This window comes from Fringilla coelebs, assembly GCF_963513975.1.
Source record: "Fringilla coelebs genome assembly, chromosome: 21".
Lineage (NCBI taxonomy): Eukaryota > Metazoa > Chordata > Aves > Passeriformes > Fringillidae > Fringilla > Fringilla coelebs.
Genome location: NC_140047.1, coordinates 10,131,466 through 10,148,071, shown reverse-complemented (window position 1 = coordinate 10,148,071; position 16,606 = coordinate 10,131,466). Strand labels below are relative to the sequence as shown.

General features: G+C 52.2%; 1 protein-coding gene across 1 annotated transcript in view; it reads right to left on the bottom strand.

Moving 5' to 3' along the window:
* NACC2 (NACC family member 2) overlaps nt 1-10,559 on the bottom strand; it is a 52,230-nt gene extending 41,671 nt beyond the window's left edge. Inside the window, exon 1 of the mRNA XM_084219484.1 lies at nt 10,450-10,559. The gene's annotated coding sequence lies outside the window, so the exon portion shown is untranslated. The remainder of the gene's footprint in view (nt 1-10,449) is intronic.
* Nucleotides 10,560-16,606: the final 6,047 nt, after the last annotated feature.

Sequence of the window (16,606 nt, the reverse complement as noted above, 5' to 3'; positions counted from 1 at the left end):
ACCCCACAGGGGTCTCTTCCAGCAGGGAGGGATCTCCCCAAAATCTGGGTGAGGGCCGAGGTGCTGGGAGCAGCCAGGAGATCTGTGCTCACACCATCACTCATGGCTAATTAGGTCAGGAACCAACCACCCTGCAGAGGTGCAGGAGGAAGCCATTTGTACAACTCTGCTGGGCAGCATCCTGTTGGCTGTGGGTGATTTCCCTCAGCCCATCTCCAAAGGGGGATGTGGGTGGGCAGCTAATGCACTTGGATATTAAATACTTAATATGTCACTGAGACTTCACAGCCACAGGCAAGTGGTTAAAACCTGAGCCAACCTTCCCTGAGCTGCCAGGAACAGAGGGAGGCTCCTGAGACAGGAGGAGGGGGAACCAGGAGCGGGATGAGGACTTTGGGTCCAAACACACAAATGATGCAGCTCAGATCTGGGGTGGAGCAGGGAGCAGGAGCCACGGGGTGGGCTGTGCTCCCAAGGGCAGTGCCAGCAGCAGAGTGTGTCCCAGAGAGCCACTGTGCCCATGGCAGCCTCAGGAGCCCAGTGGGCAGCAGGCACAGGCAGTGCCACCCACGGCCGTGACACACAACAGGGCAGCATTCAGCCTGCACGGTGGGTGGTTCTTGTCCCACCTACAAAACCGAGACTAAAATTCAAATACCAGATCTGAGCAGCCAAGGCAAGGAGAAAAAAAACTCTGGGATGTCAGTCTGGGCTCGCTGAGGCAGCTCAAGCACTGCCCTGGCTACGAAACCATCCCAGACCCACGAGATCATTCCTCCCCTCAAGAACTTCTGGGGACTTGGAGAGTTTGTCCAACTGCATGGACATGAGAACAACCCTTCACCCCATCCCATCTCCCCTTTCCATACCTTTTGAAACAACTTCCAAGCAGCTCCTTGCTACACCTCATCCCAGGCTTCCTCAGATGGGTTGGGAGGTTTTCTCCAGAAACTGCCAGCAAATCTCTCCCTTTTCCCCCCAAACTGACCTATCCATCCATACTGGTGGGTGGTACCACCAGACACGACTCCTAAGCTCCCAACCCACCTGCTGTCACCTGGGCAGCCCTCACCTGGCCAGCAGGAGGGAAAACTCCTCCCAGCAAAGCCCAGAGCCGCCGGCACGCGCGCCAGGGCGGGCACGGGGTGTGGAGCCGCCTGCACCAAATATTTCCATTGCTAATGCTGCACCCTGGGTCTCACACAACATTCCTGAGGCACCCAGGAGAGGTCAGGAGCAGGCTGCAGGGCGGGGAGGGGACACCAAAGCAGCCAAACAGCACCAATCCCTCAGGCACAGCCAGGGGAGGCTGCAGGAGCACCCGTGGGGCTGGCACTGGCATCGCTTGTGATGCTCCATAAATGCACTGCAACTGAACTGTGCTTCCAGGATTCTGGGGGGAAAAACCACTTGGCAGGCGTGAAAAAGAACCAAGAAATCCTGACTGTCACTCTACAGAACCTTACAGAGGAGTGGTGAAAGCCACTGGAATATTTTTGTTTAAAATCACTTGTAACACTGCGCTGTGGACATCGTCAGTGTGCCACTGGAGCTCTCTGGGTTTTCAGGATGGTCAAGCAAAAAAATTAAGCTCAGTGCTCTGCCAAGCTGTGCTGGGGTGACAGCCTGGAGCAGACACACACAGGCTGCAACTTCTCCTGGTCTCTCCACCCCCTCCAAGCTGCGCTGCCCTCCTGTCCCCCTGCAAAGAGTTAAGTCCTCCCTCCTGCATCATTTCTCATGCCAAATGCAGATTAGTCAGCAACTACTGCAGGATACACCTCTCCTAAGGCACTCATGAACAAAGCAACAGCCAGTTTGGGATCTTAAAGGGAAGGTAAATGAGGAAACTTCCTAAACTTGATTGCAAAAATATTCATGAAGGTACCCCGTGGCTCAGGTACCTCCAGCTGCTCTGCTGAAGCTCCCCCTGGCTCCCAAGGGAATGCAGAGGTGGGATGGACACTAAATCTGTGCTGCAAGCTGCAATTAGGATCCACCAGTGGACCTGAAAACCACCCAGAGCCAAACCCCCAGCCCTGCCTGACCCCAGAGCAAACACTGGGATGGAGGCTCCCACTGCCCAGCCAAAGCACTGCAAGGACCCTGGGCTCCATCTACATTTTTACAGCTGCACAAAGAAACCAAACACCCAGCAGTCATCTGAAAGGCCAGTTATTAGATCACTTGAAATGAGCTGAAATGAAATTCCCACAGGTTTTATTGGACTACTGAGGTATTGATTCTGGTGTGCTTCTCACTCAGCCTGCAGCACAGAAATTCGCCCTGCTAGAAATCCCACCTGTGTGCTGGGCCAGAGAATTCACTGGGAACATCCAGGGCTGCTTTTCCTTGCTCCCTCTTCCTGGCTTAGAACTTTTCATTCCCCTAAGGGAAAGTCATTTAGCTTGACTGGCACAAACGCTGCTGGTTTCACCCAAAGGCACAAACCACCCCCTGGGGTACCCCTGTTGCAGAACTCACCCCCAGTTCATCTGACCAGCTGAGCTGGGACAAGGATGGCTCCCACTCTGCAAGGCCTCCCCCATCCCTGCCATTATTTGACAATTTTGGATCCCCATCCCCAGCTCTCTCAGGTTATAAATTCACACGATGCCTTGACAGCAAAACAACACCGCTATAAATTATTATATTTTTCCCTACCCACATAAAAAGGGAGCACAACAATTAAAGCCCAGGCTCTGCTGTGTGTGCAGAGGCTCTGCAGAGCTCCAAGAAGCCCTTCCTCAGCCGGGGTGCCCAGTGCTGGTCCCTGTGATGCAGTGCCAGCAGCACGCTCTGTGCTGCACGGCTCACTGCCCGCAGCACGAACCAGCCCCAGGCCACTGCCAGCCCAGAGCTCTCCTGCTCTGCAATCCCCAGCCCAGAGCTCTCATCTTCTCCCCAGCCCAGAGTTCTCCTGCTCTGCAATCCCCAGCCCAGAGCTCTCCTGCTCTGCAATCCCCAGCCCAGAGCTCTCATCTTCTCCCCAGCCCAGAGCTCTCCTGCTCTGCTCTCCCCAGCCCTGCAGATGTTCCAGGTCCCTGTTTCAGCTCCCCTGGGCTCCCTGGCCAGCCCAGCCCAGCCATCCCTCCTCTCTCTCTGCAGCTTTCATGGATCTGTTCAGCTTTCTGCTTTTTTTTTTTTTTTTTTTTTTTTAATCTAAATAAAAAATCATGCTTGCAGCATAAACACAAGCTGGGCTGGTACTCCACTCCTCCCTCAGCTGGATGTGCTCATCCCTTGACTTGCAGCTCAGCCAGTCCTGAGGTGCATCACTGCCTGGACAGCAGCACAGCCACCCTCCCAAAAACCCCAAACCCTTCCCCAAGCTTGCAAGGACACTGCTCTTCCCCAAAGGACCTGCCCTTCAACTGATCCAACGTTCCCCAGGAGGAGCAAAGCTCCTGGGCTCTGGAGAAGGTGTCCAGGAGTGTGTAAGGCTGGGACTGGGCAGCACAGAGTGTTCTGGATGGGCTGGAGCCTTGCAGGGCTGAGCACAGCCCATGGCCCTGATGCAGCCATGGCACAGATCCTGGGAGCTGTGTGGTGAGTCAAGAAGTCCTGATGTTGGATTCCCTGCACAGCCTGTGAATTAGTCAATCCTCCTCTTTCGCCTGGGGAGGGGGGCTGGTCCCAATTCAAATATTGTGTAAGCTGAAAAAGAGCCTCTTAAAAAAAAAACCAAACCCAAACAGATAAAATGCAGAAATACTATTTTGGAGGAACTGGGGAAAGCTGAAGCAAAAATAATGACAAATGATTCCTTGCTGCTCTCCCATTCCCTTCCTCCCAGGGCCTTAAAAAGGCCTCTCACCATCCTGCCCTGGCCCTGCTCACGTTACACTGGGATCAACCAAAGCAGAGTCTGGTGCTCGTGTCCTGCCCAAGGTCACCGTGACAGCCAGAGCCCAGCAGGAGCCCAGCCTGGAGCTTCTGGAGCTTCTGGAGCTTCCCAGGGCTCTGCCCCAGCCCCTGAGCCCGGCATTCCCACATTGCCAGGCACGACCTGGGGGGAACACACCACTGGGCAGTGATGGAGCAACAGGGCTGGGTTCTGTCGGCTTCATTTCCATGGACACCACGCAGAAAGCCAAGGCAACCTTCCCAACTTCCCCTTTTTCCCAAGGCTTTCCTCTCTCCCTGCTTTTCTTCCCCCCAGTTCTTAAAATCCAATTATAGCACGACTCTCTCAGCAGGGGTCAGTGTGGAATAAGAATCGCCCGAGTTAATGGACATGAGACCAAGAAAGATTAATGCCTAAATGGTTTCAAAAGTTGTATGATGCCGATTTCATTAACATTTTAATTGTAATGTATCTTCTTAATCTTCTTTCACACTAATGGTTTTTATATGCTTCAAAAAAGAAAAAAAAGAAAAAGAAAAACTGCTGACAACAAAAATATCAACATACTGAAATTAACAGACGGAACTGAGTGCTGTAATGGGAACTGAATGAAATGCAGAAAACCATGTTAATGATGCATTAAGAGTAGAAACTGTACTCAGACAAGAGTCAAAAATTCAGCCCTACACTTCATGCCCTGACTTTGAACAGAGGCACCTCTGCCCAGGTGCTCAGCACAGCCCCACATTGTGTCTTTCAGGGGGAAAAACCCCAACCTGTCAAATTACTTATGCTTACATGTACATTTCATAATCACCTAGAAGTTTTATGGAAAAAAAACATAAAGCAACAACCCCAGCAGCTTTAGCAAATGCAGAGCTTTATAAAAGAAATAAAAAAAAAAAAGCTGGCAATTAATCAGATTTAACCAGGGTGACAGAGAGGAGCAGCAGGTTCAGGGGAGGAGGCTGCTGCTGCTGTCCATGCCCCTCTCCATGGAATGGCACTACTGTGGCTGTCAGGCACCTCAAGCACAGCAGAATTCCCAGACAGGAAAGATGCTGTTGCAACCGCCGTGCAAAATTTTATTTTACTTAATTAGAAGACAATTAAACCTAAGCAATAATGTTTCATTAAGCATGGGCATGTATTGATGATGTTAGCATGGATAAACGGTGGCACAGAAGGAGCAGATAATTGGGGAGCAGACAGATGAAGTTTTAAACAACTTTGGTTTGTAGAAATGAGTGACAGATATGGCTCTGTCACCTGCCCTGGGGCCAAGCTGCAGCTGCAGGGGTGATGCAAAAACCACAAAGTTTTCCTTCCCAGTCCATCAGAACTTCTTAGAAGGGAGAAAATCCAGTCAGGGGGATTCAAAGCCTCCTTATGCCCATTAGGAAATCATAATCCCTAAGTTTGCCATGAGGATGTGATTTCAGCCACAAAAGAATAACCAAAATGCACATTATCCTACTCAGGTTTAAACCTTTTAAGGTTTCTGCAGCTGGCGAGGTGCTGAGGGAGGCTTCCAGTGAAGGGGCACCTGTGGAGAGAGGTTACTCCTGCTTGTGGGGATTTCATCCCACAGGATCTCAGCCATGGAGCAGTGCCTCTGCCAGGAGGGGTCTGTACTCCCACGGGGCAGTCAGGCTCCTGCATCCCACTGGAAGCCCCCCAGCAAGTCCCATCTGCCTCTTCCCTCAGAAACCAAATCCTTTTATCCACCTTCAAATGGATAAACCCTCACTCCCCATCTCCTTTGGGCACCTGGCCATTGCTTTCTGCCATGAAACACCAACCCTTTACTGATGTCTCACATTTCACCTCTGTGGAGCACAACCCCACAGAGCTCAGGAGGGCCAAAACATCATCACCCCTCCACCCTGCCACCACTGCCCAGCCTCTCCTACAGCCTCCCTGCAAGCATTGATGTTCTCTCCTGTTTCCCTAATGCTTCCTATAATCCAAGTGTAAATGTTTGTCCTATGACAGGGAGAACTGGCATGTAAAACATGTCCCCCCACACAAAATGTATATATATATCCCAGGCTGCCATATGCTTCCCAGTGGGTACCACGGCAGGAGCGCTGCGTGGAGCGGAGCCAGCGCTGGCAGGACCCTCCTCCTCCTCCACCTCACTGAACCCCCAGCTCCCTGCACAGGCTGAGCTGCTGAAATCCAGCCCCCAGACAGCCCAGGATGAAAAACACCTGGCTGCTGTCCCCCAGTCCATCCATCCATCCATCCATCCATCCATCCATCCATCCATCCAGAGGAGCCCCGATCGCTGCCCAGAGACGCTGCAGGGGGAAAGGAGGGATTTTCTAACGAAGGATGAACAGATCCTGGTCACGGCTCCATGGCCCTGGGGATGACACCGGGGAGGTGAAGGGTTTAATCTCGTCCCAGTGACTATATATGGGCACTGTGATGGAGCCACCTCCCTCTGCTCACGCTCTGCTGCCCTTGGCTCCTGGCACTGGGCTCCGCAGCAAACTGGCAGGGCCTGGGCACGGCGCCGGCGCGCCAGAAGTCAGCAGACTCCCCACGTTCCTGTGCTCTCTCTCCCCCTTTCCCAATTTTTTCTGGCTTGTAAAAGTCTTTTATCAGTTAAAAACCAGAGAGAATGCACAAATATTCAAGGAAAAAAAAAAACCTAAAACATTTTAAGAGTGCTTTACAGAGAATTGTTGCACGGGGGAAAAAAAAAAACCCAAGCTGTCAAGTTACTCATGCTTAAATGTACATTTCGTAATCAATGAGATGTTTTATGAAAAAAAATATAAATTCAATCTTTTGGTGAAAAGTGTATCAATTTATTCAGCCCACATAGGCTCTTAGTGCTGGGTAGTTTGTGGCTGCAATTCCTGCCCCCCCCAACATCCACCCACCTAGGGAGAAAAGAACTCACTGAAATACTTGTCTTCATAGGAAACGCAACACCAAAAAATGTACTTGACAGGCAAAATTCTGTGCAAAGTCTGACGTGAGGACCTCTGAAAAGCCTGAGGCCAAACTGCGCCGGCTGCGAGCAGCCCCGGGAACACACACAGCACAAAACCTGTGCCAAGGGCTATTTATCTTCATTTTATCCATTCTGCCAGGAGCTTTCAGGGGGTCTTGGTCACAGCTACCAAAGAGCTGCTCTCGTCACCACTGTCCCAACAGCACCAGCATCCCCCATCCCTCCTGCCCAGCCCAGCCTGGATCCGTGGGATCCTCCCCAGGGCTGAAGCCCCAGCAGGGAGAAGGAGGAAGCTCCACACTCTGCCTCCATCCTCTGTCCCAGCAGTCTGATTTTTATTACCTCCGTCCCCATTTAGGAGTAACCACATGACAAAGCTGAGAGCAATCCTGCCTGGGGAGCTCGCCTGGGATTGCCTCTCCCTCCCCGGGAACACAGCATTTTAGCAAGTTTTCCCTTCACAGCAGAATTTGTGGCTACAAAGAATGTAAGATTGAATTTATTTTTTTTTTCAGATGCCTGTTCTGCCTCCAAACATTAGCTCAAAAACAAGTTGAACTTAAAAAAAAACCCAAAAACCCCAACAAAAAATAAACCACTAATGAATCACAGTTCCTAGCAAATGAGCAATTGCAGTTGACACAATGAATTATGCCTGAAGCAAGCTGGGAAACATATTTTGCAAATGATCTCATCCACAGGCAAACCTGGCATGACACTTGATTTGCTAAAAAAGACACAAAGCCTGTCAAAATTCCTGTCACTCTGCAAATAAAGTCAGGTAGAGAAAACCAACAGCCTCACCCTCTTTTAAGCACGCTTCACCTATTTCTCAATTGCTCTACAGGCTTGATTTAATAAAATAAAAAAACCCCACACGCCCTCCTGTAGGTGTGCCCATCCCAGTGGGTGCTGAGGGCCATCAGATCCACTGCCACTTCCCTGGATGAGGAATAAATGGGCTGGGAAGCTGCTCTTTGGATGCCAAGCCAGGCTCAGCTCGATTTGAAGCCTAATTGCAGCAAGATCCGACGCTCGATGCTCGCTCTGGCCATTAGGTATGGCAGGGAACTCACAATTCCCTTTAATTTCCTCCAGCTGCATGCCTGGGTTTTGTTTCTTTCATTACATTCAAGTTACATTCAAAGGTTAGAAAAGAGGGGGGGGAAAAGCCACTCAAGTGCAGCCCCCCCTGCTCCTCAGCATCCCTGGAGCTGTCTCGGAGCAGTTCCCTCCGGCCCTGCACATCCCACCCTACTTCCCCACCTGAAAAGCTGCTGGCTCAGAAAACCTGGAAAAACTCAAAGCCATGGCTGAACCCTCCTTCTAACCCCATTTTGTCAGGCTCGAGTATTTTTAAACACAGAGCAAAGCAGGAGCTGAGTCCCAGCACTCTTTCCCGGGTGTTTGTCCCCAATCCCTGTCACCCCAGTGCCAGCAGAGCCAGCTCTGACCCCATCCCTGCCCACCCCACGGCCCTCCAGGAGGCTGGGCAGGGACCAAGACAGCCTGAAATAAATATTTCTATTCCAAGGTGAGCTGGGCTGTGTCCCCAGCCAGGCAAGCACAGTCTGGAGGTTCCTCCCAAGCCAGCCCAGAGCTCCCCGGGTGGATCAGGCTCTGGCAGGAGCTCTCTTGGTGTTTCTCCCCTGGCCAGCAATGCTGCAAAGTGGCCTCGCTCCTCCTGACACCTCCAGCTGGGACCTGAGCCAAAGCCCAGTCCAGAGGGACTCACCTGGATGCTCCAGCCAGGCTCAAGTTCAAGGAGAAGGGAATTTTCTTTCCTGGACTTAGAAGCCGTGAGGATGCTCCGCGTCCCCCCGAGCGTGGGGATGCTGCCCTGTCACTGGCACCAGCCAAGAGGAGCCAAAATCTGCCTCCAATTCCAGCAGGCTCCCTCAGGAAAGCACAGTCATGGCTGGGGGAGCTAAAAGGCTTTTATATTGCCAGAGGGCTCCAAAAATATCACTTCCAAAGTGATCCAGCATCAACACACGCATCCTGGCTAATGGCATCCCTCTCTCAGAACAGAGGGAGGCTCTGGGAAAAGCTTGGGGAGCCCTGGACAATGTTTTGGGAACAGTGCCCTGCACAGCCACAGCCCAACCAACTCACAAACCACATCTCTGGCCCCCGTGGGACCCCCTGCTCCTGCCCTGATGCCTGGCTTTACTCCACTCTCTGTAATTCCAGTCGCCTTGGGAGGTTTTTTTGACAAATTTTAAGTTTCAGAAATCCATCCCCACCCTCCTCTGTCCCAATACGACAGCTTTTACCCAGTGAAGCCTTAATTAAAAGGCCTCTGCAGGAGGAAAAACCCCAAAACACAGCAGTCACAGCCACAGAAGGACATTTCTCTCAGGAGGGAGAGGATGAGACCCCTAATTTTTTTTCTACTTGCCACTCACTTCAAATCCAAGCATTACCACCCCCATCATCCTCACCTTGGGGTCACAGCCTTACTGTCCTCAGCTGGGCAAGCCACAGCAAGTCAGCTGCTAAGGAACAGCTCAGCTTTGCTCTTTTCAGTTAAAAGCTTTCAGAATTTCAGAGCAGGCTGTGAATTTGGCAGGAAATTTGGGGGGGAGGCGTGCTGGGATGCTGCAGCTTGGAGCAGCCCCGGCTCTCCCGAGGACCCCAGGGGCATTGTCCCCACGGAGCAGCAGCAGCAGCAGCAATCATCCCGGTTTGTTTACCGATCCCAGCTTCTCCTGCTGTTTAATATTTCAGCCGGAGAAGGTGAGCCGGCACGCCAGCCCCTCAATTACGCAGGGCGAGAGGCAAACACTTGGCAGGCAGCGAGCACATCAAGCTGCCCACAAGCTTCGCAAATGCCTCCGGAAAGGAGGAGGGGGGAGAGAGGGGAAGAGAAAAAAAAAAAAAAAAGGAATATTCAAATTAATGAGCCGGCGGGTAATGGAGACTCGGCTGGAAGTGATCCTGCACTTCGCCGCCGGCCGGGCCGGCGGAGCAGCACGCGATGTACCGCTGGCGCTGGCTTTTCCCAGGGCAGGGAAGATGTTTGGAGAAGTCCTTGAGCGCCGTAACTACAGCAGGCTGCGGCGGGCAGGGGAGCGCTCCCGGCCGAGCCCAACTCCCGTGCCCGGACCCCGCAGCACCGGAGCGGCTCCCGCTCCCCGCCAGAGGGGTCCCCGCAGGGATGGGGGCACATCTCATCCATCCCAGGGGACCCCCCGAGCCCCCACGGCTCGGAGGTCCATCCCCAAACCCCAATTTCGGGGTTCGGCCGCGTTTTGGGTCTCAATCTCTCCGGTTTCGCAGCGTTTCCCTCCCCTGGGAGCCAAAGTCCGAGCCCGCGCCCGCATTTACCCCGAACCCGCAGCCCCCCGGGGGGGTTCCCGCACACCCCGATCCCCGCAGTGCCGCAGGACCGCCAGGAACCCCCGCACCCCGCTTCCCACGGGGGTACCGGCGGGTCCCCCTTCCCCTCCCCTCCCCTCCCCGCACCCCCGGCCCCGCGGGTGAAGGGCGCGATGTGCGCGTCCCCCAGCCCAGCCCAGCCCGGCCCGGCCCGGGGCGATGCGGGCTCGGCGCTGGCCCGGGCGCTGCCGGGGCCGCTGCCGGGGCCGGGCCGGGGGTCGGGGCCGGGCCGGGGTCCCGGGGCTGCGCTCACCTGCGGGGCGCCGGCCCCCGAGGCTGCCCTGGGCCTGACGCGGCGGGGCCGGGCGGCGGCAGGAAGTGATTCCAGCCGCTCCTCACATGGACTTTCCCTGACCTCGCCCAGCAGCGCCGGCAGCCGCCGCACAGACCGGCCCGGCGGGACCGGCACCGGCAGCGGCTCCGCGCCAGGGCCGCCCGCGGGGCGGGGGCGGGCGGGGGGCGGCACCGGCCCGGGGGGACCCGCGGGAGGAGCCGCGGGGGGCGGGACCCGCCCGGACACCCCGAACGGCCCCGGCCCGCGCCCCCAGCCCCGGGCCGCGGGAGGGGCGGGCACGGCCCGGAGCGGGGCGGAACCGCGGGGCTCGGGTGCTGCCCTCGGCTCCGAATGTGCTCTACTTTTATTTATTTTATTTTATTTTATTTTATTTTATTTTATTTTATTTTATTTTATTCTATTCTATTCTATTCTAATATTATTCTATTCTATTCTATTATTATTCTGCTCTATTCTATTTTAATATTATCTTATTCTATTCTAATTCTATTCTATTTTATTATTATTCTATTCTATTCTATTCTATTATTATTCTACTCTATTCTATTTTAATATGATCTTATTTTGTCCTATTCTATTATTATTCTATTCTGTTTATCTTATATTTTATTCTATTTTTAAATTTTATTTTTTATTTTATTTTTTGTCTATTTGATTTGATTTTTATTTTAGTCTATTTTGGTTTTATTTTATTATCGCTTAATATTTCATCTCTTTTTAGCCTTTTATTTTATTTCTTTTCTGCTGTTTATATTTTTAATTTCCTTTTCCTCTTTCACTTTTAAAATTCCCTTTATTTTGTCTGTTTATACTTTATTTAATTTTATTTTTCTTTTTAATTAATTTCATTATTTCCTTCCTATTTTCCTTTTAATTTCTTTTTTTTAACATGATAATCTATTTTTTTTTCACTTCATTTAATATAATTTTCATTTCATCTCATTCCTGTTATTTATTTCTCTATAATTACACTTATTACCTTAATTATTTCACTATATAATGAGCTCCCATCCCCAGGAAAACCCACTGGAGTTTTGGTCTTTATCCCAGCCCAGACTGGATGTCACAGGGAGATGCCCTGTGCTGACCCAGAGCTCCAGGGCTGCCCCTTTTCCATTCCTTCCTCCTGCAGAAAAAGCCTTTCAAGCATCACAAAAAGCAGAGGAATCTGAGGTGGGACTGCTCGAGCCTTGTGGGCACATTTCCATTCCAAATTTCATCCTACAGCCTAAAAAATTAAAAAAGTCCTTTTGCTTTGTTGCCTCCCTAAGCCCAAAATATTAAAATCAGCAAATTTGCATGATGAAAGTGTGCAGCGTGTGCCCTACGTCTGCTAAAGGAATTTCAAAGGAGTAACAAAAAACCTCTTTAAAGCAGGAGCCTCTTGCTGTCTGCTTTGCATGCGAGATTATGTCAGAACTTCTTTGGATCTGGAAGTTTCTCTCCTCTCACACTCACCAACATTCATCATTTCGAGGCTGCCTCAAAATCTGCAGCAAAATATCCCCATATTTTAAAAATCAGCATTGAATGCCTAGAGCTGCTCAAGGCTGAGGAATTTCATTAGCACTTGACACTTTAAAAAACAGTGTCAGGTCAGGACAAACACATTTGCTTTTCTGCTCAAGATAAATTCGGGGGTTTTTTTTAGAAATGATGCATGAGAAATATGTCCCAAACTGCATTCTGAGCAGAGCAGCCACAGAACCCTTCCAGAGGGAGAGCCCAGCTCCTCTTCCTCGGTTTTCACTGAAGCATCTCCACATCAGCTCACCAGGAAGGAGTGACAGGAAAGAGGGGATGGTTCCAGCTGAGGGAGGGCAGGGTTGGGTGGGATTTGGGGAAGAAATCCTTCCCTGGGAGGGAGAGGATGCCCAGAGCAGCTGTGGCTGCCCCTGGATCCCTGGAAGTGCCCCTGGACAGGGCTTGGAGCCCCCTGGCATAGGGAGAGGTGAAATATCAGAAATATCTCCTGCAAGAAGTTCCCTGGGGCAGGAGATGCCCCAGAGCACCTCGTGGGGCTGCAGCACTGCTCCTGGGGGGCAAACCCAGCACTGTCCCCTGTCCCCCCCGAGCACCCCAGCCACGTCAGAGCGTCCCTGTGACACACAGCACGTGGGGACACGGCTCAGGGCACTCGTGGGGCTTCACTGAGCAGCTCCATGCCCCGGCTCAGCGCAGGGATTTGGGGTTTGGGAGCCCCCAGCACCTCCCCGAGGGGCTCAGAAAATCCAGCCTCATCCACGGGGAGCTGCAGAGCTGGAAAACTCCGGTTCCTCCTGCAGTGCTCCAAGAGGAGAGGAGATCCGAGCTCTGGGACTCGCCCAGGGCCTCCCCAGCTCGGAGAGACAGCAGAGCCCTTAATGCTCCAGCCCAGGAGCATCTCCCTCCCCTCAGCCATGGACATTTTAAAAATGTTCTGTGATGGAGAAAGAAACATTTCTTAAGTACCATTTGATGTCTCAGAATGGCTCCGGGGCTAGAGAAAACATGTTTATTTACTACTCTGCTGATTTTAATGCGAAAGATTGGTTCAGTGAGTAGAGGAAACAAACCAGGCAACATTTTCCATAATGTCTGCAAAGTGTTCCTGGGCTGCGGAAATATTTTCTTTCTCTCTCTCTCTCTCTCTTGCCTGCGTTTTTTTCAATCTAGCATTTCAAATTGAAGAATGGCTTGAGGGCTGAAGAAATCACTTGATAAAATACCCAACATTTACATTCTTGCAGGAGAACAGCTAACTTTTTTTTTTTTTCCATGTGAACAGTGGTTTAGTGAAGCAGAAGAAACAATCCTGCAGCATCCCACGTGCCTTTAACCCTTTCTGGCTGCAGCTGAACTTTCGCTGTTCACTGCAAAGCTTTAGGGATTTTGTTCCTTCTCCAAATTCTGGGCTCTAAGGCCACTGAGAGGGGCTGAAATACACTTTGCAGCTTGATTTCCAGGTGGATGTCTGGCTGTCTGGGTGAGGGAGCCAGCCTGGCTGGGGACCAGCCCATGGCAAAGCATCAATCGCTGCACCAATCTCTGATTTATTTCGTGCAGGGATGTGACTTTCCAGCAAGCTTTGGAAAGCAGAAAGGTCCTTCTGATCTTCCTGCCCCCAGAGGTGCTGGGGTGGGAATGTCCCCAGACTGATTCCCAGCACTGGGATCACCCTGAGCACCCACAGAACTGAAGGGGTGCTGGAAGACCTGCAAAAATTCAGGAGTCTGCCAGGAGACTCCTTATCCTGCAACAATCCTTCAGAGGACTTCAGTGTCACACTAGGAAGGATTTTTGTAGTTTGCTCTGTAGGTAGAATAAGTTTTATCTCCCCAGCCCAAGGTGTGACCAATATTTGTGCTGGCCTCTGAGCTACAAGGCCTGGTGGAAGGTGGGGAGCATCTCCAGAAGCCTTCCCTGGGATGGCACACTCAGCCAGCCCTGCAGCACAGCTGGTGTTCATGGGGAGAGGAGAGGACACAGGGCTCTGTTACAGCCCAGAAAAGTTCCCTGGGATTAGCACAACACCGAGAATGGTGGCAAAAACCAAATCCAAATGTATCAGAACCCTCCTTCCTGTGCTTCACTCCTTTATGCCAGAGGGATCTGCCTTTTCCTCTGCTGTTTGCAGCAGCACAGTGAACTCTGCCAGGTGATGAGCTCTGCTTGCTGTGCTCCCTCCTGCAGGGATAGGGACAATCTCTAAAACCAAAGGGCAGCACCAAGAGTGAGCGGAGGGCTGGTTCTGCGGGGGTTTGTGGCACCCAGCAGGGCAGAGGCTCCGGCACTGAGAGCAGTGACCCTGCAGGTGCACCCCTGCCAGCCACAAGGCTCAAATCAGGGCTGAAGGCAGCCCCTACACCACCTTTCCTCCTGGAAAATGGGCATTCAGAGGTTTGACGGCCCTGCCTCCCGTGTTGTGGTGTCTCCATCTCCTCCTGCTGCAGGATTTCTCTCTGCTCCCATCGGGGAGCCTGGTGGGGTGGATCTCGCTGGGAAAGCTCTAACCCTGCTGCAGTAAATCCCTCCTGGGTCACGGGGGTCTCATTCCAGCCCAGCGATGTTTCCATGTCAGCCCCCAGAGCTCCCCTGGGAGGCCTGGGGCTCAGAATTGGCATTTGGACGGGGTTTGAGCTCTCTGGACCTGGCTGTGACCCTGCAAGGTCTCTGCCACGAGAGCCACTGCAGCTGGGACAGTGAACGTCCCCCGCAGCCTCCAGTGCCACACAGGGGACGAGGGATGAGGTGTTAACGCCGCATTTTGGGACAAGCCCCTGAAATCTTTGTTCGGCCAAAGCCACAGCACCCAGGGGATGATTCCTTACCCATGAAAGCCTTTTGTTTGTTGTCTTTGGGGGCTGTTCAGCTCTGACATTTTTTTCTCCGTGGGGTTTTCTCCTTCCCAGCTCTGAGAGGGGTGAGATGGCTCCAGCTCTCCCAGCCCTCCATCCACTCCAGCTCTGTGAGGTCAGCCAGGAGAGGGAAGCTCTGCTGGCAGCTCTGCCACCCCGCTGCTCTGGGCAGGGCTTTCCCCCATCAGCACTCTGGAGTCTCTCATGGGGTGATGGGATGGAACCAAGTGTTCCTGGAATCCCAGAATGGTTTGGAAGGGACCTTAAAGACCCCCCAATCCAAGGCAGTGACGCCTTCCACCATCCCAGGCTGCTCCAAGCCTGGCATTGGACACTTCCAGGGATGGGGTGAAGTTAAATTTGTTATTTTTTATGAATACCATGAATAAATCTCTGAGTTCTTCACATGAAGCCTCCACACAAGGCCTGAGCATCGCCTGTGCCATGCAGCTGACACGGTGCAGATGTGGATTATTTTGACTCCAGCCAGGCTTATTTGATTTACATTAAAATGATTAGGAATAAGTTAAAACAAACAGAAATGAGATGTCTCCGAGGCAGCTGCATTGTCCTGCCTAAACTGGCACAAGGCTGTGTGTAAAAAGGCTTTACTTGTTAGTAAATAGAGAAATCCTTCAGATCCTGCTGGGGAATTGCTCCAGAAGCTCAAGGCACTGCTTGTTTCCAGCTGGGTCCCCCGAGGTGAGAGCAGGACAACAACAGAAAATCATGTATCATTGGCCTGTTTTAGTAATTATTTATTATATAATGCTGTGGTGCCTGTGCAAGTGGGAGAAGAGAGAGCCCAGCCCTGGGAGGCATTTTCTGCCTGTGTTAATTCGTGGCAGGTGCTCACAGCCTGGCTCAGCTGAGCTGCTGGCCTGGGAGCTTCTGACCTCCCTGGACACAGCCTGCAGACTGTTTTCCCAGGAGCAGCATTAAAATAAATTTCCATAACAGTTTCTGCTTTCATCTTAAAGACTCAACGTGCTGGTGGATGGAGCCTTGTCTGGTAAATGATGCTGATGTTTAATTGCCTCTAAAGCTCAGAAATGGTATTTAAGTCGAGCTGGCGCAGTTCACAGGACACCGTGAGCCTTGCTCTGGCTGCCTCCTCTCTGTCTGAGCTCTGCCCATGATTTCTGCTCCCCAGATGAACCATCTGACACTTGGCTTGGGGAGCAGACACCCCCTTAGTGCTGGATCCAAGGGCCCTGGGATGCTGAGGCAGCTCCCAAAGGACTCGCTCCTGCTGCAGCTTGGCACTGGAGTCAGGGTTTGCTTCAAAGAATTTGGAAAACTGGGAAGGAGCTGCTCTTTAGGGTCTGGCAGAGGAGGGAAAGCTGCTCCCTGGGCACCCCTGTAATGTGGAGGGGGTCAGCCTGGGGATTTGGGGCCATGGAACAACAGTCAGGATGTATCTCAGCCCAAACTCCCTGCAGACTCTCTCAGGCCTCTCACAGAGCGTGGCTCACTTCTCTGATCACTCTCTTGACCAGAGAAAGTGATCAACCACCACCTTCTCAAAGTCTATCTTGGTTCATAATTTTAATTCATTTAAAGCTGGCCACTCAGTTGCCTGCTGAGCCAATAAATGCTGCTCAGGCTCTCCCTGCAGATCCTCTAACACCCCTCACTGCTTCTGATGTGCTCAGGAGCACAAGCAAGATGCCTTTAAATCAAGATGCCCAGGGCAGCCTTGCAGGGCAACTACCTCTGGCCAGGTGGAAAGGGGAGGAGGTGGCCACGTCTCTGCTCTGCAGGTGATGATGATGCCC